Source organism: Pseudophryne corroboree, chromosome 6 (genome assembly GCF_028390025.1).
Source record: "Pseudophryne corroboree isolate aPseCor3 chromosome 6, aPseCor3.hap2, whole genome shotgun sequence".
In the NCBI taxonomy this organism is placed as follows: Eukaryota; Metazoa; Chordata; class Amphibia; order Anura; family Myobatrachidae; genus Pseudophryne; species Pseudophryne corroboree.
In genome coordinates, this window is record NC_086449.1 from 105,784,086 (window position 1) to 105,809,105 (window position 25,020).

Genomic DNA, 25,020 nt, shown 5'->3' on the forward strand with positions numbered 1-25,020 from the left:
ACAATGATTTCAAATATGCATTAAGTATACAGTACAGTACCTGACAAGCACACTTACAGAGGAGGCAGACATTTTGTAAATGGAGCCAATATTCCTGAGAATGCTACACTTTAATCACAGGCAAATAAGGATATGACTGCTATCCATGGTCTGTATAACATGCGTATTGTATCTATGTCACTCAGTGTAATTATATTGTACATTCTGCCTTTATGGATGAAGTTAAATACATAAATTTTCTGTGAACGGAGCCCCAGCTTCCATGTGACCAGCGCTAGACATGACCTCATTAAGATGGGAAGTAATTATGATGTTCCAGTAATTATGCTTAGCAGCTGATGTATGACGGCTGTCCAACCGCTGGCCTGAACTCAGCATGTGTGAGGGCACAAACAAGACAGCGTCAAGGCACGCACATTATGTTCACACATTTACACCACCCACATCCTCACCCCATGTCAGTGGCAAGCTACACAGCTTTACCTGCTCACTGACACTGCATTATATAGAGTAGTCAAGGGCGTAGCTACCATAGGTGCAGGCAGTGCAGCTGCTATGGGGCCCAGAACTGAGAGGGGCCCATCTTCCCTGTCAAAGTTGCATGTGTTCTATACATTTTTCGCTATTTGGTAATACATAGGGGTCCTTTCAAACTTTTTCCTTTGGTCCTGCAATATATCTAGTTATGGCCCTGTACCTGCTCATTGTAGTGTGGTATAAAATGAACTGGAGGGCATTTTAATGTTATATAATATAAACTGGGGCACTGTAATCAGGCACAATATGAACGGGGAGCACTATATATCATAATGTGAATTGGGGGCCCTGTGCGGCATAATGTGTACTGGCAGATCTGAAATGTGACACAGGGTGAACTTAAGCACTACTAAGATTCATAAAAGAAACTAGGGCACTGCTATGGGGCATAACATTAAATAAGGCTATACTATGGCTCAGAAAATGAACTAGGGCACTATTGTAGGGCATAAAATTAACAACTGCTGCAGAGAAGTCTCTGTCAAGAAGCATTGGGACAGGGCCCCTTCAGAATGGTGCTATGGGGCCCACAAAGTTCTGGCCACGCCCCTGAGAGCAGTGCTGCATATTCATACTCAGTGATCATTATGTAATGTAGCATAGTCATTGCCAGTGTATAGAGATACTCAGCATTATTATACAGTACAGCTTCTTCATGATCAGTGTATACAGATCAGGACCGTTGAGAGCAACGTGGGCCCAAGTGAAGAGAAAGGAGTTGCCAAATCCTGGGGACGTGGCTGCACCCATTGAAAAATAATAAAAATTACTATACACTCCAACGAGAGGGCATTCCCCCCCCCCCAACTTCAAGCACAGCTGGATAGGGCCCCTTAGGCAAGCCCGGCCCAGGTACTTTGTTGCTCATGATAGAGATACTCAATTCTGGGAAACTCCTAAATTTGGGGATTCTTCATGGAAGAGTAGGCTACATACAGGATACCGCTTATGTTCTTGTGAAGTGGGCAGGACAGCGGGAGGCGGGGCAACAGTGACAATGTTCACTGCAAATTGCATCATCGAGCACTCGGACCACAAATCCGAGTTTATGGTCTGCTCTCCTGGAATGTCTCTAGTAGGCAAGTACACTGCACTGTCTCAAATTGCTTTGTCACGCCTCTCACTCTTGCTACTTGGACCTCCTCTCTGGGATCTACAGGGACGGAGATCTAAAAAGTAGGCAAATATAGCTCAGCACTGAACACGGTAAACAAATATAGTAGACTCTACTCCAAACTGTTGGATAGCCACAAGATGGGGCCCTGCAATAATGCTTCTAAAAAACACCTCTCTCTCTGAAGCAGTTGTTCATTTTATGATTGAATTTACATTCGACTTATTCATTGTCTGTGCTGTTTTTTTGACTGGCTGAAAAAAACGGCACGGGCGAAAACCATGTGGATTGGCGAATTCGCTGCCGATCCACGTGTTTTGTCAAATTTGCAGGCGTTTTCGGGTCCATTTTCACTCATGCCGATTCATCCACAAAAAAAAAACCCTGAAAAGGCATGGGCGAAAAGTGACTAAAAAATGGGCAATTGAATACACTTACGTCGAATTAGTGCTGCTTTTTCGGCTAGCCGAAGAAAACGGCAGTAAATGAATACCACCCCCCATAGTACTGTATTTTCATGGTTCACAGTAGTTCCCCAGTTCACAGTACGCTATACTGTAGTGCTCCCAAGGTTCACATTATGCAACATAGTGCTTCCGGATCAAATTTTACCACACCATAGAGTCCCCATTTCACATTATGGTTATGGGTTGTAGGAGAATCAGTTTCACAGTACTGAATCAGAAGGAAGGTCAAAGATGAGAGGTACGAGCACAGGTTCAGATGTTGAAGGACTAGCAAAATGGTCGGTGTAACATGCACTGGTCAGAATGGCAGGCACAGATCAGGTAATCAATTTGAACGGATACACACACTGGAGCTAGAGATAACACCTTAATATTCTGACAGCAAGCGACTGCCACAAACAGGTTTAAGCAGGTAGAGTTATGCTGAAACTCGCTCTACAGTGACATCAGCTGACATTCCCAGTGTATCTCAGGAAAATGCTCTGTGGCCGTCTCTAGGTGGCACATGGAGCACATACGTTAAAAAAGAGAGACACGGAAGGTATCTGACATTATGGAGAGCAGCAGGCTACACAGTCCTTAGTTGCCCTTCCTCACTGACGGGTCTATTCATGATGCAGTGAAAAATAAGATTTTACTTACCGATAAATCTATTTCTCGTAGTCCGTAGTGGATGCTGGGGACTCCGTCAGGACCAGGGGGAATAGCGGCTCCGCAGGAGACAGGGCACAAAAATAAAGCTTTAGGATCAGGTGGTGTGCACTGGCTCCTCCCCCTATGACCCTCCTCCAAGCCTCAGTTAGGATACTGTGCCCGGACGAGCGTACACAATAAGGAAGGATAATGAATCCCGGGTAAGACTCATACTAGCCACACCAATCACACCGTACAACTTGTGATCTGAACCCAGTTAACAGTATGACAAACGTAGGAGCCTCTGAACAGACGGCTCACAACAATAACAACCCGATTTTTTTTTGTAACAATAACTATGTACAAGCATTGCAGACAATCCGCACTTGGGATGGGCGCCCAGCATCCACTACGGACTACGAGAAATAGATTTATCGGTAAGTAAAATCTTATTTTCTCTGACGTCCTAAGTGGATGCTGGGGACTCCGTCAGGACCATGGGGATTATACCAAAGCTCCCAAACGGGCGGGAGAGTGCGGATGACTCTGCAGCACCGAATGAGAGAACTCCAGGTCCTCTTTAGCCAGGGTATCAAATTTGTAGAATTTTACAAACGTGTTCTCCCCCGACCACGTAGCTGCTCGGCAGAGTTGTAATGCCGAGACCCCCCGGGCAGCCGCCCAGGATGAGCCCACTTTCCTTGTGGAATGGGCCTTGACAGATTTTGGTTGTGGCAAGCCTGCCACAGAATGTGCAAGTTGAATTGTGCTACAAATCCAACGAGCAATCGTCTGCTTAGAAGCAGGAGCACCCAGCTTGTTGGGTGCATACAATATAAACAGCGAGTCAGACTTTCTGACTCCAGCCGTTCTTGAAATATATATTTTCAATGCCCGGACCACGTCCAACAACTTGGAATCCTCCAAATCGTTAGTAGCCGCAGGCACCACAATAGGCTGGTTCAGGTGAAACGCTGACACCACCTTAGGCAGAAAATGAGGACGCGTCCGCAGTTCTGCCCTGTCCGAATGGAAAATCAGATATGGGCTTTTATAGGATAAAGCCGCCAATTCTGACACTCTCCTGGCTGAAGCCAGGGCCAGTAGCATGGTTACTTTCCATGTAAGATATTTCAAATCCGCCGATTTGAGTGGCTCAAACCAATGGGATTTGAGAAAATCCAAAACTACATTAAGGTCCCACGGAGCCACTGGGGGGACAACCGGGGGCTGTATATGTAGTACTCCTTTTACAAAAGTCTGGACTTCAGGAACTGAAGCCAATTCTTTCTGGAAGAAAATCGACAGGGCCGAAATTTGAACCTTAATGGACCCCAATTTGAGGCCCATAGACAATCCTGTTTGCAGGAAATGTAGGAATCGACCCAATTGAAATTCCTCCGTGGGGGCCTTCCTGGCCTCACACCACGCAACATATTTTCTCCAAATGCGGTGATAATGTTGTGCAGTCACCTCCTTCCTGGCTTTTACCAGTGTAGGAATGACCTCTTCCGGAATGCCTTTTTCCCTTAGAATTCGGCGTTCAACCGCCACGCCGTCAAACGCAGCCGCGGTAAGTCTTGGAATAGACACGGTCCCTGCTGAAGCAGGTCCCGTCTTAGAGGTAGAGGACACGGATCCTCCGTGAGCATCTCTTGAAGTTCCGGGTACCAAGTTCTTCTTGGCCAATCCGGAGCCACGAGTATCGTTCTTACTCCCCTTTGCCGTATAATTCTCAGTACTTTTGGTATGAGAGGCAGAGGAGGGAACACATACACTGACTGGAACACCCACGGTGTTACCAGAGCGTCCACAGCTATTGCCTGAGGGTCTCTTGACCTGGCGCAATACCTGTCCAGTTTTTTGTTGAGGCGGGACGCCATCATATCCACCTTTGGTTTTTCCCAACGGTTCACAATCATGTGGAAGACTTCTGGATGAAGTCCCCACTCTCCCGGGTGTAGATCGTGTCTGCTGAGGAAGTCTGCTTCCCAGTTGTCCACTCCCGGAATGAACACTGCTGACAGTGCTATCACATGATCTTCCGCCCAGCGAAGAATCCTTGCAGCTTCTGCCATTGCTGTCCTGCTTCTTGTGCCGCCCTGTCTGTTTACGTGGGCGACTGCCGTGATGTTGTCCGACTGGATCAACACCGGCTGACCCTGAAGCAGGGGTTTTGCCAGACTTAGAGCATTGTAAATCGCTCTTAGCTCCAGTATATTTATGTGAAAAGACATCTCCAGGCTTGACCATACTCCCTGGAAGTTTCTTCCCTGTGTGACCGCTCCCCAGCCTCTCAGACTGGCATCCGTGGTCACCAGGACCCAGTCCTGTATGCCGAATCTGCGGCCCTCTAACAGATGAGCACTCTGCAACCACCACAGAAGAGACACCCTTGTCCGTGGTGATAAGGTTATCCGCTGGTGCATCTGCAGATGCGATCCGGACCATTTGTCCAACAGATCCCACTGAAAAGTTCGTGCGTGGAATCTGCCGAATGGAATCGCTTCGTAAGAAGCCACCATCTTTCCCAGGACTCTTGTGCATTGATGCACAGACACTTTTCCTGGTTTTAGGAGGTTCCTGACAAGTTTGGATAACTCCTTGGCTTTCTCCTCCGGAAGAAACACCTTTTTCTGAACCGTGTCCAGAATCATTCCCAGGAACAGCAGACGTGTTGTCGGTGTCAACTGAGATTTTGGAAAATTCAGAATCCACCCGTGTTGTTGCAGCACTAATCGGGTTAGTGCTACTCCGTCCTCCAGCTGTTCTCTGGACCTTGCCCTTATCAGGAGATCGTCCAAGTAAGGGATAATTAATACGCCTCTTCTTCGAAGAAGAATCATCATTTCGGTCATTACCTTGGTAAAGACCCGAGGTGCCGTGGACAATCCAAACGGCAGCGTCTGAAACTGATAATGACAGTTTTGCACCACGAACCTGAGGTACCCTTGATGTGAAGGGCAAATTGGGACATGCAGGTAAGCATCCTTTATGTCCAGGGACACCATAAAGTCCCCTTCTTCCAGATTCGCTATCACTGCTCTGAGTGACTCCATCTTGAATTTGAATTTCTGTATGTACAGGTTCAAAGATTTCAGATTTAGAATAGGTCTTACCGAGCCGTCCGGCTTCGGTACCAAAAATAGCGTGGAGTAATACCCTTTCCCTTGTTGTAGGAGGGGTACCTTGACTATCACCTGCTGAGAAAACAGCTTGTGAATGGCTTCCAATACCGTCGCCCTGTCTGAGGGAGACGTTGGCAAAGCAGACTTTAGGAACCGGCGAGGGGGAGACTTCTCGAACTCCAACCTGTAACCCTGAGATACTACCTGCAGGATCCAGGGGTCCACCTGTGAGCAAGCCCACTGCGCGCTGAAATTCTTGAGTCGACCCCCCACCGCTCCTGAGTCCGCTTGTAAAGCCCCAGCGTCATGCTGAGGGCTTTGCAGAACCCTGGGAGGGCTTCTGTTCCTGGGCAGGGGCAGCTTGCTGTCCTCTCTTACCCCTTCCTCTGCCCCGGGGCAGATATGACTGTCCTTTTGTCTTATAGGACCGAAAGGACTGCGGCTGAAAAGACGGTGTCTTTTTCTGTTGGGAGGGGGTCTGAGGTAAAAAGGTGGATTTTCCGGCAGTTGCCGTGGCCACCAGATCCGATAGACCGACGCCAAATAATTCCTCCCCTTTATACGGCAATACTTCCATATGTCGTTTAGAATCCGCATCACCTGACCACTGTCGCGTCCATAAACTTCTTCTGGCAGATATGGACATCGCATTTACTCTCGATGCCAGAGTGCAAATATCCCTCTGAGCATCTCGCATATAAAGAAAAGCATCCTTTAATTGCTCTATAGTCAATAAAATACTGTCCCTATCCAGGGTATCAATATTTTCAGTCAGGGAATCCGACCAGACCACCCCAGCACTGCACATCCAGGCTGAGGCGATGGCTGGTCGCAGTATAACACCAGTATGTGTGTATATACTTTTTAGGGTAGTTTCCAGCCTCCTATCAGCTGGATCCTTGAGGGCGGCCGTATCAGGAGACGGTAACGCCACTTGTTTTGATAAGCGTGTGAGCGCCTTATCCACCCTAGGGGGTGTTTCCCAGCGCGCCCTAACCTCTGGCGGGAAAGGGTATAATGCCAATAACTTTTTTGAAATTAGCACTTTTCTATCTGGGTTAACCCACGCTTCATCACATACATCATTCAATTCCTCTGATTCAGGAAAAACTACAGGTAGTTTTTTCACCCCCCACATAATACCCCTTTTTGTGGTACTTGCAGTATCAGAGATATGCAAAGCCTCCTTCATTGCCGTGATCATATAACGTGTGGCCCTACTTGAAAATACGTTTGTTTCTTCACCGTCGACACTAGATTCAGTGTCCGTGTCTGGGTCTGTGTCGACCGACTGAGGTAAAGGGCGTTTTACAGCCCCTGACGGTGTCTGAGACGCCTGGGCAGGTACCAACTGGTTTTCCGGCCGTCTCATGTCGTCAACAGATTTTTGTAATGTGCTGACATTATCACGTAATTCCATAAACAAAGCCATCCATTCCGGTGTCGACTCCCTGGGGGGTGACATCACCATTATCGGCAATTGCTCTGCCTCCACACCAACATCGTCCTCATACATGTCGACACACACGTACCGACACACAGCAGACACACAGGGAATGCTCTTATCGAAGACAGGACCCCACTAGCCCTTTGGGGAGACAGAGGGAGAGTTTGCCAGCACACACCCAAGCGCTATAATATATATGGGAACAACCTTATATAAGTGTTGTATCCTTATAGCAGCTTAAATATATAAAATATCGCCAAAAAAAGTGCCCCCCCTCTCTGTTTTACCCTGTTTCTGTAGTGCAGTGCAGGGGAGAGTCCTGGGAGCCTTCCTCACAGCGGAGCTGAGCAGGAAAATGGCGCTGTGTGCTGAGGAGAATAAGCCCCGCCCCCTATTCCGGCGGGCTTTTCTCCCGGAGTTTGAGATATCTGGCATGGGTTTAATACATCCATATAGCCTCAAGGGCTATATGTGATGTATTTTTTAGCCATAAAAGGTATTATACATTGCTGCCCAGGGCGCCCCCAGCAGCGCCCTGCACCCTCCGTGACCTATGGTGTGAAGTGTGTGACAACAATGGCGCACAGCTGCAGTGCTGTGCGCTACCTTCATGAAGACTGAAAAGCCTTCTGCCGCCGGTTTCTGGACCTTCAATCTTCAGCATCTGCAAGGGGGGTCGGCGGCGCGGCTCCGGGACGAACCCCAGGGTGAGACCTGTGTTCCGACTCCCTCTGGAGCTAATGGTGTCCAGTAGCCTAAGAAGCCAATCCATCCTGCACGCAGGTGAGTTGAACTTCTCTCCCCTAAGTCCCTCGATGCAGTGAGCCTGTTGCCAGCAGGACTCACTGAACATAAAAAACCTAAAAACTTTTTCTAAGCAGCTCCTTAAGAGAGCCACCTAGATTGCACCCTGCTCGGACGGGCACAAAAACCTAACTGGGGCTTGGAGGATGGTCATAGGGGGAGGAGCCAGTGCACACCACCTGATCCTAAAGCTTTATTTTTGTGCCCTGTCTCCTGCGGAGCCGCTATTCCCCCTGGTCCTGACGGAGTCCCCAGCATCCACTTAGGACGTCAGAGAAAGTGTGGAGAAGTGAGCCAGTGGAGAAGTTGCCCATAGCAACCAATCAGATGCTAAGTATAATATTATAGAATGCACTTTATAAATGTTTCCCCAACACTGATTGGTTGCCATGGGAATTTCTCTTCTCCACTGGCTCACTTATCCACTCTTTTCACTGCTTCATGAATAGACCCCTTAGAAATCCTAATATGTTCTTAGCACTAGAGATGTAAGCACAGATGTGTCCTCATACAGCTAGCATCTGTATGTCATATGACATGAGATGCCAATTCACAGAGTACATGCTCTGGTTCTCTCACAGGTTCTCTTGCTTCTGCTGCTGCTGCTGCAGTTAGTTATTGTGATATTTTCTGTTACCTCCAACATCATCATTTCAGTTGGGCCATTCTGCTCCATTACTGGGCTGTGTCAGGCTCCTCAGTTAGGGTTTGTTGAAAATTACGTGTGTGCAGGAGTTGATATTGCAGAGTTATATATGCACACACAGGCAGATGTCTCAAACTATTACCAGCCCAATTACTTAACCAGTGGTGTTGGTTTATTGAAAGACAGCAAGTACAGCCATACTCGCTGTTACACACTATTGTGAGGCGGAACTTCAGTGGAGTGGGGTGTAATACAGTTCACCAGCAGCGCAGGAACACTGGAATCATTGTGGATTGCAGCTAATTGCAGGACTCTCTGGAGCTAAGCAGAAGACGTCTGTCTCCCACCATTTCACTGTACATAGTCTCAAGATGGTTCCTGCTCATGCTTAGTAGCAATATCTGCGGCCATCTTGGGAAAGGGCATGAAGTCTCCCTGGAGCACAGGAAGACTGAAGTTTGAACTCCAGTGCACTACTCTTTCAACAGGGACCATATTCATGAAATGTATAAAGCTTTCTGCTGCCATAGGACTACTCCAGCAGAACCTACTAGTCATGTGTCCAATAATCACAACAAGAGGGTGATAAAGCTAAATATTTTATCGTATATAAAACACCTTAAGAGGTCTAAGAACACTGTACGCTATCTACGTAAGAAGTACCGTAAGGGTACGCAAGTTGTGTAGCGATCGCTCAACCGTAGTCGAGACGCTCAAGCGTCACGTTCGCTTACGGCCCAGTGATCACAGGCAGGCACGCTATTGGCTGCCGACTACCGTAATGATTCGCTATAGCGTAGCGTACGCTCGGGACCACGAGGCGATCACCAGCGATGCAGACGCTCACAACGTTTAAACCTTTATATCTATACCTTTAACAGTGAGATACACAGTATACCTTAGTGTAGAGACAGAGTGTAAGTGCAACCTGGTGTAACCTGATTAACTACAAAGCTGCTTGAGCGTCACCGACGCTCAGAGAATACTTAACACTATAAAGAATACACAGATACCTGGGCTTAGGGTCCGAAACCTATTATATGTATTATAACTATTAAAAAAAGGAATCACAGTACAAATGATACACTACAATATAACATAAACCAACTAACCAGATAAACTACACAGGAAATACAATACAATACAATTAAAGGAAAATACGAGAGAGATAGAGAGAGAGAGAGAGATAGAGAGATAGAGAGAGAGAGAGATGGCTCACAGTAAGACAATATGATTACGAAGAAAACTTACGCACAAGGGGAACGATCGCATGCGCCTCGATATCCAGCTCCCGATTATCAGCAATGAGAACCGTTGAAGAGAGAGAGCTGGATACGGTCGGCCTGCCTATTTATGCCCCACACACAATACAATTCAATGGTCCCTACAATCTCATTGTTCATAGGAATTCGGCTTCGCATTATAACAAAAGGTCATAGGTTGATTCATACAGGTGGGCTGTGACTATTTCCAACTGCTCAGGTGGGAGGGAAACTGGGTTTCCCGCCGCATGGGTAATAAAGTGCAAATAAAGTAAATGTTCATAAACTTCTTATGTCCATAACTATTCGCACGAGCGATTGATCTGCTTCAAACCAACACCGGAATATTTCTAATTAAATATTCTTCCGATGGATACTAAACACCACTGTATTACTCCTGTCTGACCCTTCGTATCAAACAAAGAGGGATTCCTCTGTTCATAAACATTCTATATTAACCAAACTTTCAGAATCTATCAAAGGGACCATGATCTACAAAATACATTATTAGTGAAAATATGTAATGATTGAGTCGCACGCTACGATCGCATAAACTCTACCGTAAATACGCATACCATGCGCCTGCGGGTGCCCGCGACTGTGAGTATGCGCACGTACGGGAGAGCGTACGCATGCGCAGCACGGACCTGTGTGAGGTGCAAATATGGTAGTGTGCATAGAGATATTTTTCTGACTTTGACAGTCCACCCTTTGGCAGTCAATAATAACTGCCACCTTCTAAAACATTTCAAAAGGAGAAAAATATATGTCAGGGGTTAATTCATTTCCATGGTTGGGTAAGGGAGGAGAGAGGAGTAGGTGGGAAGAGGGTATGACCTAGTGAGATAGCAGAAGCATGTGTGTATGAATCCGTGTTTGGGGGGTCATGTATCATCGTGCCGTACGTGTTGTAAATCAAGCTTCGAGGTATTGCGAAGTATACATTTGAATTCCTTCTTATCCCGTGGTACGGGTCTGTGGATGGGCTGTCAAACTTTACCGAGCTCTTTTCGGATTTTGAACAAAATGGGGAGCACATTTTAGTTGATGATACATGAATGGGGGAATATGTGATTGCTGATATCTGTGCCTGTATTCCCTATACTATGTGTGTCATTACCTGGGTTGTAGAAATGAAGAAAAGACATAATTACGGTAAATGCGGTTGTATTCTATGTCAGGTTAATGTACATCTGTCGGTTGAAGTTTTGTTCGGTATCAGTTGAAAGTCGTCTTCTTTGCGCTGTGTTGCCCATTAGGGGTGAGCAAAAAGCTTTGTCAATGCCATTAGATTTACAAAAAATGTTGGGCTAGCGTAAGTTTAAGAATTCTAGGGAAACTGGGGATCCATGGCAAAGTTCATCAAGTGTCCATATCTCAAGTGGTCAAAACTTCTTCTTTGGTCTATCCGTTGTCTGTATAGCGTCTCGTCAACTTCCTCGTCCAAGTGGGTCTTTTTATCTTGGAGAAAAACCAGAAAAACAGGTGAAAGAAACGGACCGTAGAAATCGCATTTTCATCACATCATTGTTTCTATCATTGGGTCATAAATCAAATCCAGGTTAATTACAGTTTCCTCACTCCTCAAACTCATTACCTTAGTACGACGATTGCACCTCATTAAAGCCTGACCGCATCTAAATATCAAACCGATCGTTATGATAACACCTAAGATACATAGGAGAAACTTCCCAACATCCATTATGACTCCTTGAGCCCAGTCTCCCAAACCGGAGAACCAATTTCGCGGGTTCAACCATGACACCCAACCAGTCAGCTCATTACCTACAGCAGCAAGAGTGAGATTGTGTTTTCGGCGAAATTCCCACTTCAATTGGAGAATATCGTCCATCTTTTGGTCTATGACCTCGACCGGATCCTCGGTGCTATTCGTGATATACGTGCAACACTTCACGCCGTACTGTGTTGCTAATGTAACACAATATCCGCCTGTCACTGCTGTGAGGTAATTAAGAACCATTCTATGCTGCACCAGTTCTGTTTTATAAGCTTGAAGTTCCCTTCCAGTATATCTAAACGTGTCATCATACATTTCAGTGATATTATCTAACAAATTTGCGAGCGCCGATATGTATTTATAATTCAGCACTCCTCTAGCGGTGCGGGTGAAATCTAACGCGATTAAGAATTGAATCCCGGTGGATTCACTTATCAGATCAGAGGCCGGATGCTCTGTCTTCTCTATCAGGTGCCTTTTAACAACGTGCTCGTAGTGGGTGTGAGTATAAGGAGCTTGGGCACCACGATGTATGTCTTTCATTTTATCATGTGTTACAGTCATTACTTCAGGCAATACTTTTCCAATATAACACAATCCTTCAGAGTTTGGGGCAAGCCACTTGTACGCCTTTCTCCCGCATATGAAATATGCATCATCGGGGAGAACATATGGGACGGAGAAGGACATAACCATATTACACACCTTCCAGGTGAAATCTCCTAACCCTAATTCTTCCATTTGCTTAATACACGTATCAGGTTGTACGATATGTGCACAGTATCCTGGTGATACTTCTCCAACTCTCGTAATCCTATTTCCTAAGGTGTACCTATACCGGAAAGATTTTCCTCTACTGGCTATGTGGCGTACAAGCTCTGTATCTGTAGGCATTCTATCTGCTCTATGCGAAAAGGTCATGGTGTGGTTACTCCATGACACTTCCCAATTTCCCGGCTTTCTGGGATTGGAGATGTTGAAACATAATAGGGACCTATCCACATGGTATTGGTGGAGCTTCAAACTAGGAGGGCTGGAGATATTAAACCTCCTGTCCACCGGTCTCCCACCATTTAACTCAAGTACCTCCCCTATCGTTAAAGGAAATGGCACTAGCCCTGATTTGCTATGACCTTGAGGTACTTGAGAGCATACCCAACAATCTGTTTTGTTTAACACATTACCCACTAAGGAGTGATAGTCACTCAATGGATGCCGGTCCATATGGATATTAAAACTGGATTGGCATTTCTTAATGCACCCATCTTCAATGACATTGTTACAGAGCCTACAGATACAGTTTTCTTCAGCTAACAATCCGTCACAATTCCTTCTATGGTCAATGCTATCGGATCGTTTTCTGATACTCGCCTTTGCTTGTTGGTTAGGTTGATCCTGGAAAACTACGCCTCCATCTTTATCATCAGAACCCATTCCAGAACCTCTATCGACCTCCATGGTACTCTCGCCGGAACAGACTGCTCTGGTCAACATCATGGTCAACAGGAAAATCCGGATCACAGTCTCTTGGGGCAAGTCCATCTTATAGGAGGAAATGGAGAAGAATGAGAAGGAGGAAAAAGAAATTTGAGGGAGAGGGGATGGGAAGTGGAGGAAAATAATAAAAGGGAGTGGGGAGTCGACAACAGCTCTCGGTCTTCAAGGCTCAGGTGCCGCCTCAGTCCTCCTGGAACAGACACTCCAGTGATACAACCTCTACCGTCTGTTCCTTATCACGGGACTTCTCTGGATCAGCAACCTTCTTGCAGTGGGATGAATGGACCCAAGTCTCTCTCTCAGCAACCTTTAATGCTGTAGTGCTAGTCAATAAGACCTGGTATGGTCCTTCCCATCTGTCAATAAGGCAACCTGAGCGTAGAAAATTCCGTATCATTACATAATCCCCAGGTTCAATGTCATGACAATTACTATCAGGTAGATCAGGAATCACCAACTTCAGATTATCATTTTGATTCCTTAACTGTTTACTCATGTTAATCAAGTACTTTACAGTCACTTCATTGTTACATTTCAAATCATCCTGAGGGTTAATCATGGCATGCGGTTGTCGACCAAACAAGATTTCAAAAGGGGACAGATTAAGAGGGGACCTGGGAGTGGTTCTGATACTGTACAATACAATGGGTAAAGCTTCTGGCCATGTCAATCCTGTCTCTGCCATCACTTTACTCAATTTATTTTTAATAGTGCTGTTCACTCTTTCGACCTTCGCACTCGCCTGTGGACGGTACGGAGTGTGCAGCTTGCTATCAATTCCCATCAACTTACACATTCCTTGAAAGACATCACCTGTAAAATGGGTACCCCTATCACTTTCGATTATTCTAGGGATACCATATCTACATACAAATTCCTGCACAATTTTCTTAGCAGTAAACATAGCGGTATTTGTAGCTGCAGGAAATGCTTCGACCCAATTTGAGAAAACATCTATACAAACAAGTACATATTTCAAATTCCGACAAGGGGGTAATTGTATAAAGTCAATTTGTATTACCTGGAAAGGGCCGCCGGCAGGTGGGATATGGGATGGTTCTGTAGGTATTGCCTTTCCAATATTCTTTCTCAAACAGGTAAGGCATGACATTGCTCTTTTACTCGCATGAGAGGAGAATCCTGGGGCGCACCAATAGGCTCTTACCAATTTGCACATCCCTTCCTTGCCTAGATGAGTCAGCCCGTGAGCTGCTTCAGCCAGACATGGAAGATATGCTCTGGGGGCCACTGGTTTACCATGTCCATCCGTCCAGAGTCCTGAGGACTCCTGGCCACATCCCTTTGCCTTCCAGACTGCCTTTTCCTGTGTGGAACACAAATTTTGCATTTCACACAACTTCTGTGTGTTAATGGTATTAAATACCATTAATTGTGTGGTGTCTGTCTGTATGGGGGTAGCAGCTGCTAACTTAGCAGCTTCGTCTGCTCGGCTGTTACCAAGTGATACCGGGTCTTGGCTATATGTGTGTGCTTTACATTTGATAACAGCCACTCTGTCGGGTTCCTGTATCGCTGTTAGAAGCCTTTTTATGTGAGCTGCATGCGCTACCGGTGTACCAGCTGTCGTCATGAAATTTCTGAGGCGCCATAGGGCTCCGAAATCATGGACTACTCCGAATGCGTATCTAGAATCGGTGTAGATATTGGCTGACTTACCCTTAGCCAATTCACATGCTCTGGTTAGGGCGACCAGTTCAGCAACCTGGGCTGAGTGAGGTGGGCCTAGCGGTTCCGCTTCTATGGTGTCTTGGTCATCTACGACTGCGTATCCAGTACACAAGTCTCCCGAGTCTGACTGTCTATGGCAACTACCGTCCGTGTAGAACGTGAGTTCTGCATCTTCCAGTGGGTTGTCACTGATGTCAGGCCTTGCGGTAAAATTTTGGGTCAAATATTCCATACAATCATGTGTATCTTCCTTTGTATTAAATCCTCCTTCCCCATCACTCTCACCTTCCACCCTTTGTGCCTGACCAGGCACACCTGGGAGATACGTTGCAGGATTTAATGCACTGCATCTCCTTATGGTGATGTTTACGGGGGCCATTAGTGCCAATTCCCATCTTGTAAATCTCGCTGATGAGACGTGTCTGGTTTGGGCAGAATTCAATAAGGCTGATACTGCATGTGGCGTATGGATTGTGAGGTTGTGGCCTAGCACGACATCTTCGCTTTTTGTCACTAGCAATGCTATTGCAGCAACGCTTCGCAAGCATGTGGGGAGGGATCGCGCTACCGTGTCTAGCTGAGCGCTGTAGTATGCAACTGGCCTGCTGGCATCACCGTGTTTTTGGGTTAGTACACCTGCCGCGCAACCAGCACTTTCTGTTCCGTATAGTTCAAAGGGTTTCCCATAGTCTGGCATACCTAGTGCTGGTGCCTGCGTTAGGCACTGTTTGAGTCTCTCAAATGCTGTTTCGGACTCGTCTGTATGCGAAATCCTATCAGGTTTGTTTGAGGAGACCATTTCCTGCAAAGGTAACGCCAAAATGGAAAACCCTGGGATCCAATTACGGCAATACCCACACATTCCTAAAAACGTTCTGATCTGTTGCTGGGTTTGTGGCAGAGTCATGTCTCTAATTGCTTGGATTCTATCAGCGGTCAGGTGTCTCAGTCCTTGTGTTAGACAGTGTCCCAAATATTTTACCTTAGTTTGGCATAATTGTAACTTGTCTTTGGACACCTTGTGTCCGGTGTCTGAAAGATGAAACAGGAGCTGTTTCGTATCCTTCAGAGATGCTTCCAGTGAATCTGAACACAGTAATAAATCGTCCACATACTGTATCAATACTGATCCACTGTCTGGTTGGAAAGACTGTAAACAATCATGCAAAGCCTGAGAAAATATACTTGGACTATCTATGAAACCTTGGGGTAATCGAGTCCACGTGTATTGGACTCCTCTGTATGTGAATGCAAACAAATATTGGCTGTCAGGGTGCAGAGGTACCGAAAAGAAAGCGGAGCAGAGGTCAATAACAGTGAAAAATTTGGCAGTGGGAGGGATTTGCATTAGGATGACAGCTGGATTTGGCACTACGGGGAACTGACTCTCAACTATTTTGTTAATCCCCCTTAGATCCTGCACTAGTCTGTAACCCCTCCCCCCACTCTTTTTAACAGGGAAGATGGGACTATTGGCAGTGCTGGACGTTCTTACCAGAATGCCCTGTTGTAGCAAGCGCTCTATTACTGGGTAAACTCCTAACTCCACCTCTGGCTTCAGAGGGTACTGTGGGATTTTTGGAGCTATCCTACCATCTTTTACTTGTACAACTACTGGAGCTACGTTTGCCATTAATCCAGTGTCTTGTCCGTCTTTTGTCCAAAGTGACTCTGGTATCTGAGATGTCATCTCTTCTATTTGGGATGGATTCCTATTTGTCATAATGGTATGTGACATTAATTTTGATGGGGAGTCTAACATGTCTCGCACTTCCTGAGCGTGTTTCTCAGGTATGTCCAAGAATACACCTTCAGGAGTACAATAAATGACGCACCCCATTTTACACAGTAAGTCTCTTCCCAGGAGATTGGTTGGTGCCGATGCAGCCAGCAAAAAGGAATGCTTGGTATGCAAAGGCCCTATTGTAATCTCGGCTGGTTTGCTAACAGGGTAGTGCTGGACTACTCCTGTTACTCCCATGGCTGGAATTGTCCTACCAGTGGTTCTCATGCCCACTGTCGAATTTATCACTGACTTGGCCGCCCCTGTGTCTACAAGAAAGTTTAAAGTTTTACCAGCTACATTAATTGCGATCTCGGGTTCACTTCCAAGATTGGCAATTAATTTTACTGGCTGCAGATTACAGGTATGGCCACACCCCTATTGGGTATGGTGACCTCCCTGAATCCCGCTGGCAGCAACTACTTGTGAGGGAGATAGTTGGGAACTACCAGAGGCATGCCAGTCTCTGTTTGGGGGATATCTTTTTGTTTCCCCTGTATGTGGCTCATAACTCCGTTTCTGCGGACCTTGCTCCCAATGTCGTGTGTCGTGTCGTTGTCTAGGGGTTTGGTATGAGTTTCGTGGATTCTTTACTCTACAATCTCGTGCCATGTGTCCCTGTTTGTGACAAGAATAACAAGTAACCATACTTGACTTACCCACAGGATTTGGTGATACAAACAAAGGCTGCCTTGTGGTCAGAGCCTGTATACTTACTGACATTAATTTGTCACCTTGTTGTTCCCTGTGTCTGGTGATGTTTCTGTCGTGATCGATAGCAGCCTCTCTCAAAGTAGCCACAGACAGACCTCGCCAACATGGTTGCGTGGTCTGTACCCTAGTCTTCAATGACTCTTTTAAACCATCCATCAGTACCGATACTGCTACTTCCCGATGGTTTGTGTCTGTTTTAATGTCCTCTATGCCTGTGTATTTTGCCATTTCTAATAATGCTCTGTGAAAATACTCTGCAGCTGTCTCTGACTCCTTCTGTTTAATGGAGAATATCTTATTCCATTTAGCTACTGCTGGGAAATACTCTTTTAGCTGCAAGTTTATTCTTTTCACATTATCTTGGTTGTACACATCTGTAAGAGGTACATCATGACCTAGTCCGCAATCAGCTAAAAATTGAGTTGCGTCGACATTTGAGGGTAAACATGCTCTCAGCAATATCTGCCAGTCTTTATTGTTGGGCTCTACAGTGTTACCTAAGTCTCTGATGTATTTTTGACTGGCAACTAAGTCTTTTCTAGGGTCAGGAAATTCAGACACTATGGTCCTTAATTCCATTCGGGAAAATGGAGTGTACATGGCAATGTTCCTAATGGGAGTGGCTCCTGATGCGTCTGTTTTCCCATTTGGCACTGCTATTACTCTAACAGGTGTAATTCTAACAACCTCATTCTGTGTAGATTCTACAGGCTGTGGTGAAATAGTTTCAGCATAATGCATGGTGCCGTACTTACCAGTTGATACGACCTCACCTATCCCTCCGCTAGGGGCCTTTACTAATCTCGTGGGTGGAGCTGTGCCTACTGTGGTCTCTGCTATGGTGGCTGCTAGAGAGAGCGCTGAAATCGTTGCCGATTCGTCCTCTTGATCACACTCCTGAGGAAAGTTCAAAACAGGGTACAACTTGCACGGGTTAATACTTGCATGGGTTAATGGGTTAACATTATCATTAACATTTACACAGTTACTAAGTGATTTTGTGTTACACCTTAGTGCGTCTTTCTCCGCAATCAACTTCTCTCCTGATATGTATGGTGGCGGCGGGGCCGTGGCAATCAGTTTTCTGTTAGAGCCAGATCCCGCCGCCTGAGCCAAACCTCTCTGTATCTCACCTTCCTGTTGCCACAATTGTAAATAATCATAATGCTGGATTCGTCTCTTTGTTGATTTTATGAGACATATCCTCCTCCTTAAATTTTGTAACACTTCTGAGCTGAAGCTCCCTATTCTTGGGAATTTCTCCCCGTCATGTACAGTCATTCTCTCCCATTCATCACATAAAGTTTCTGTGTGACTTCCATATTTCTCACACATTATATACCTGGCCGACCCAATTGGTCGGACCACTGAATCAACCCGAACCGAGGTTGATCGCCCCCTACCTGAACAAGTGGCCCCCATAGTTCGAAAGAGTTGCTTTATTTAGCCAACCCTTTACGCAAAACCAAATGCCAACAATAGGCTGACGGTGGCGGTTTACCGAGTACCCCACTCACTCGCCCACGCCGACCAATACGACCTGATCACACCGATATGGTGCTGGCGTACTCGACCTAGGGCCCCTGCGACCTGAACCTCTATTTACTGGAACCTGCGAGGGTTATCCGAAGAACACTTACTCTTTCCAGTAACTATTGGTTGCTGGATAGTTCCTGAGTGAGCAGCGAACTTCCCTTAAAATAAAAAAATTACACAAATCACGTTAGAGTGTACAGATAGCGTTTGTGACCCCTTTACTCTAATGGTATTAGGTCAGATTACTAACTACTGCACACACTTACGTGCGGTCCAGTCGTTCAGTACACAAACAACTAAGTTTATGTACGGAAAGACCAATGGAATCGAAACTTACGACTGCGAATTCCTTCAGCCAGAGCTTATATGGCCTATATGGGTGTTGCACCAACCCTTTTCGGTGTTGTGCCTGTGAACTGTATAGCGGACTTCCTTGTCGGCTGTACCTGGACCTCCTGGTCTGTTATGACCTCCTGGTCTTGTTACAGTATGACCTCCTGGTCTTGTTACAGTATGACCTCCTGGTCTGCTATACTCTAATGCTCAAAATTGTATATTTAACCAGAGATGCCTCCCTAGCCACCGTGCACGTCACTTACACGCATGTACCTCACGAGTACTCGACTTTTCTTGTGGTTCAACCTTTAAAATTGTAAAAACACTCACTCATCACATGTACACTTTTGTTTCTATTTCTATTTCTGCGCAGAAATTTTTCTTCAGATCAGGTGTGTTACCAATTAGGAGCAGGATCTGTTAACTAAATTTCGGACACCCAAAAATAGACTTGCGTTATTTCTCGCCTCGCGTTATTTATCGCTTTGCGTTATTTATCGCTTTGCGTTAAAAATCAACTTATCGTGACTTGAGCTACGTGGGCGTAACCGGACGCTCCGTTGCGTAACGTACGCTGCGTGCGTCGGCCTTTGGATTGCGTACGCAAGTCTTTGTTAGAGACACGTATACGCAAAGCAAAGATCCACCGTAACACAATTTATACTTTTATCAATGTAGATGATCCTTGATCATCCACCACACAACACACTGACTTCGCCTTATCTCCCAGGCAAAACTGTGTGTTTGTCTATCTTTTAACTATATTACCTTTACTCTTAAACTATGAAATAACGGCAACTCTCTTTTAGCACTTCTATCAACTATAAAACTGGCAGACAGGAGAGTGATATACGAAAATGAAAAAGAAAAAGAAATGCAGATATATATATGTGTGCGTGCGTGTGTACGCAAGACAGAAAAATAAACAGTTTTAAAAGACACTAGCGTTTTGTTCTTACCTCCGGTTCCCGGATTCCTTCAGCACTCTTTACTTAAGCGAAGCAGACGCTTATCCTGTCAGCACTACGAGGGATACAACCTCCCGCCCTTTGCTGAGGGATAATGTCTGCTGATCTACCTAGTGCAGATATGTGAAGGACGGGCGAGCCGCCAATTGATAAAGCTAAATATTTTATCGTATATAAAACACCTTAAGAGGTCTAAGAACACTGTACGCTATCTACGTAAGAAGTACCGTAAGGGTACGCAAGTTGTGTAGCGATCGCTCAACCGTAGTCGAGACGCTCAAGCGTCACGTTCGCTTACGGCCCAGTGATCACAGGCAGGCACGCTATTGGCTGCCGACTACCGTAATGATTCGCTATAGCGTAGCGTACGCTCGGGACCACGAGGAGATCACCAGCGATGCAGACGCTCACAACGTTTAAACCTTTATATCTATACCTTTAACAGTGAGATACACAGTATACCTTAGTGTAGAGACAGAGTGTAAGTGCAACCTGGTGTAACCTGATTAACTACAAAGCTGCTTGAGCGTCACCGACGCTCAGAGAATACTTAACACTATAAAGAATACACAGATACCTGGGCTTAGGGTCCGAAACCTATTATATGTATTATAACTATTAAAAAAAGGAATCACAGTACAAATGATACACTACAATATAACATAAACCAACTAACCAGATAAACTACACAGGAAATACAATACAATACAATTAAAGGAAAATACGAGAGAGATAGAGAGAGAGAGAGAGAGAGAGAGATAGAGAGAGAGATAGAGAGAGAGAGAGATGGCTCACAGTAAGACAATATGATTACGAAGAAAACTTACGCACAAGGGGAACGATCGCATGCGCCTCGATATCCAGCTCCCGATTATCAGCAATGAGAACCGTTGAAGAGAGAGAGCTGGATACGGTCGGCCTGCCTATTTATGCCCCACACACAATACAATTCAATGGTCCCTACAATCTCATTGTTCATTGGACATAGGAATTCGGCTTCGCATTATAACAAAAGGTCATAGGTTGATTCATACAGGTGGGCTGTGACTATTTCCAACTGCTCAGGTGGGAGGGAAACTGGGTTTCCCGCCGCATGGGTAATAAAGTGCAAATAAAGTAAATGTTCATAAACTTCTTATGTCCATAACTATTCGCACGAGCGATTGATCTGCTTCAAACCAACACCGGAATATTTCTAATTAAATATTCTTCCGATGGATACTAAACACCACTGTATTACTCCTGTCTGACCCTTCGTATCAAACAAAGAGGGATTCCTCTGTTCATAAACATTCTATATTAACCAAACTTTCAGAATCTATCAAAGGGACCATGATCTACAAAATACATTATTAGTGAAAATATGTAATGATTGAGTCGCACGCTACGATCGCATAAACTCTACCGTAAATACGCATACCATGCGCCTGCGGGTGCCCGCGACTGTGAGTATGCGCACGTACGGGAGAGCGTACGCATGCGCAGCACGGACCTGTGTGAGGTGCAAATATGGTAGTGTGCATAGAGATATTTTTCTGACTTTGACAAGGGTCATACATATTTTTGTCAAAACATCTGTTCCACAGCACAGGGGACACATTAAGATCTAACAACCCTTCTAAAGAAATGCTGAAAATATGACATGTTTGGGTTACTTGAGGATTGGACTTTAGTCAAATCTGGTGATACACACTCACCCACAACCTATAGCCTCCTTGTCATATTAATTTCATCAGAAGCCACTGGCGTATCTATAATGGGAGTAGTGTGTGCAGGGAACGCTGGCCCCTGGGTCTAACAGGGGCACATACCGCACACGCTGCTCCTATTTTTTTTAGTATTCGCTTATCCAGAGTCTGGCATCCGCTATGCTAACCCTGTAAATGCACCGGGAAAACGGTGCGGGGTACATTTTACCGGCATTTAGTGCAATGCGCAAAAGGGTGGAATCGCCAGGAAAATGGAATCCACAACATTTTCCCCGAGCCCTGCACAGGAATAGTAGACTCTAAAACAGCGCTAGAGAGAGAGGATGTGGCCCGGACGGAGTCTGCACATGAGCCCCCTCCTCTCTTAAAATACCCCTGTCAGTAGCCTATATACTATATAACTACCAGTTATTTCTGGACTAAGGGGGAGATGTACTAAGCAGTGATAAAAAAGGAGAAGTGAGCAAGAGGAGAAGTTGTCCATGGCAACCAATCAGCATTGATGTAATATTTATAATTTGCATACTATAACAGTATACGGAGCAGCTGATTGGTTGCCATGGGCAACTTCTCCACTGGCTCACTTCTCCACTTTTATCACTGCTTAGTAAATGTCCCCCTAAGGGAGGAAACCGGAAAACCCAGATGAAACTCACACAAACACTGGCCAAACTTCCAAACTCCACACAGGTGCGCTGGTTGTAATAGAACCCATGGCCCCAACGACATGCAGTAGCTATGCTAATTGCTGTGCCCCTGTGCCACCGTAAATGAAGTAAATAATCCATACTGTAAATTATAAGCATTACAGAAGTCACCATAGAGTTCTATAACTACATAATGCGCAGCACTGAAGTACCTTCTAATACCCATCATCATTTATGTTAATGTACATTGTCTCTTACTTTCTTCTAATACATAAGGTTCCCTAATGCACTAAAAAGATGATGTCAGAAGTCACAAATTATAAGCGATGACATCAAAATGACATATATATATATATATATATTTATATATATTTGTACAGCTATTATTCACAGCAATAAACCCTCCTATTATTTAACTTAGATATAAGTTACAAAGAAGTTCTGAGACCATAAAAAAGAACGAGATAGCAAATGTTTTGCTTTTTCTAAAAATAAAGTCCTTCAAATCTTGCATCTAATTGAACGCAATTTCTGCACTTGCTGCAACACACATATGGCTCACTTTTATAATATGTCATTTTGCTTATGTGCCACTAGAGGGCATGTGTTACTTTATTATTTCCAGCTTCTGTGTCACTGTGGGAGTTAGATACAAAACCTCCTCTCTCTGTATATTTATGTAACCTAGATTAGCAATATTGTTACTGTATAGGATGGGTCAATCATAATATCTCTGTAAATTCATGTCCAATAATCCCAGATTTTTTTTTACAAAACAAACCCCCGTTTAAGGAAGACTAATCAATACACATTAAAAAAGGATAATTTATTTAAAATACAGAGATTAGACTAGGAGTATCAGGTCCAGTATCTAATTAGCCCCGATAATTTTTCTCCCAAAAAAATAGGCTGACCAATGGTCACTATTGGACTATCCAATTAACTGACAAATATTTTTTTCCAAAAACTGCTAAGAAATTGTCAGGATTTTTTATGATCGCATTAAGTCAATATTTAAATATACATTGACGAAAACTATTTTCTTTACAAAAACAAAAAACAAAAAACCAAAACCAACATTTAAAATAAATAAATAATTATTTTTGATCATCGGTGCACACATCGATGATCAAACATCGCCACCATCTATTATCGGAACATCGCGATCATCGCAACTTCCGTTTTTAGACAGCAGGTCATCTCAGTTTGCCCAGAGCCCCTCGGGAAGGTGAGGAGCTGTTTTTTTTTTTATTTCACCAGCAGCTGTTAGTGTTTGCAGCCGCTGGATGGGGGGGGGGGGGGGGGGGGGGGGGGGGAGGGGCTTCCTGCAACAATTGCAGGAAGCTTTTATTCTTGCTGCTGCACAGTGGGCTTTTTGACTTGTCGCATCAGGTGCAACCATGTCAGGGAAAGCCCAGTCTGGTGTGGTCGCATCTGATGCCACCATGCCAGGCAAGTGGTTAGAGCCATATTTTTGGGGAGATAAATGTCCCATTTACGTGCAATAACATATGGGATCTGATAACTATACGGAACCATGCGTTATCCTGGCTGTGAGGGCTGCTTATCGGGTCTAATTGGATAGTCCCCTGGCGGATCAAATAGCTGTGGTAAATTAGCTAATTGGATACCGCCCTAAGGGGGACATTTACTAAGCACTGATAAAAGTGGAGAAGTGAGCCAGTGGAGAAGTTGCCCATGGCAACCAATCAGCATTGACGTAACATTTTTAATTTGCATACTATAAAAGTATACAGAGCAGCTGATTGGTTGCCATGGGCAACTTCTCCACTGGCTCACTTCTCGACTTTTATCCCTGCTTCGTAAATGTCCCCCTAAGTCTCCTTTGGTACACAACTGAAGATGATGTTGATAATTCTCTCATACTGTATGTATACATGAGATCTCTTACTTTCTTTTTAACAAATTTGCTGAATAAAATGGGAAAAAAATAATTTTAATGTATATTTAATACAAGTTATATTTTATAAATGAGTGCACTAGACTAAGGTAACTTGCTCTCTTGTTGTCATGTGTTCCTCAGTATAGACAGAAAGTGCACACAAATATAAAGTGACAATAGGAGCACTGTGTGGCATATAAATAGACCCTACTCCCCTCTGATGAAGTCACCAGGCCTTCACTTTGCTGTAGGAGGGGAGAGCAGTACTGATGAGTTGTAGTGTAGGGATCGGCAGCTGTTGGCGCTGCTGTCACTGATCAGCCCAGTGTTTCCTGTGCAGCATAAAAATGGAGAAAAAGTTTTTTTAAATAAATAAAATTGTCTCTGCCACACGATCGTCCCTCCAGCGATGGCCAAACACCTGCTTACACACCTTTTTCAAAAGTATTAGAGAAAACGGCT

The 25,020-nt window shown here is 45.0% G+C and overlaps 1 protein-coding gene across 4 annotated transcripts in view; it reads right to left on the minus strand.

Annotated features, from left to right (window-relative positions):
* PLEKHA2 (pleckstrin homology domain containing A2) overlaps positions 1 to 25,020 on the minus strand; it is a 251,324-nt gene that overhangs the window by 27,186 nt on the left and 199,118 nt on the right. The gene's annotated exons all lie outside the window — the stretch shown is intronic.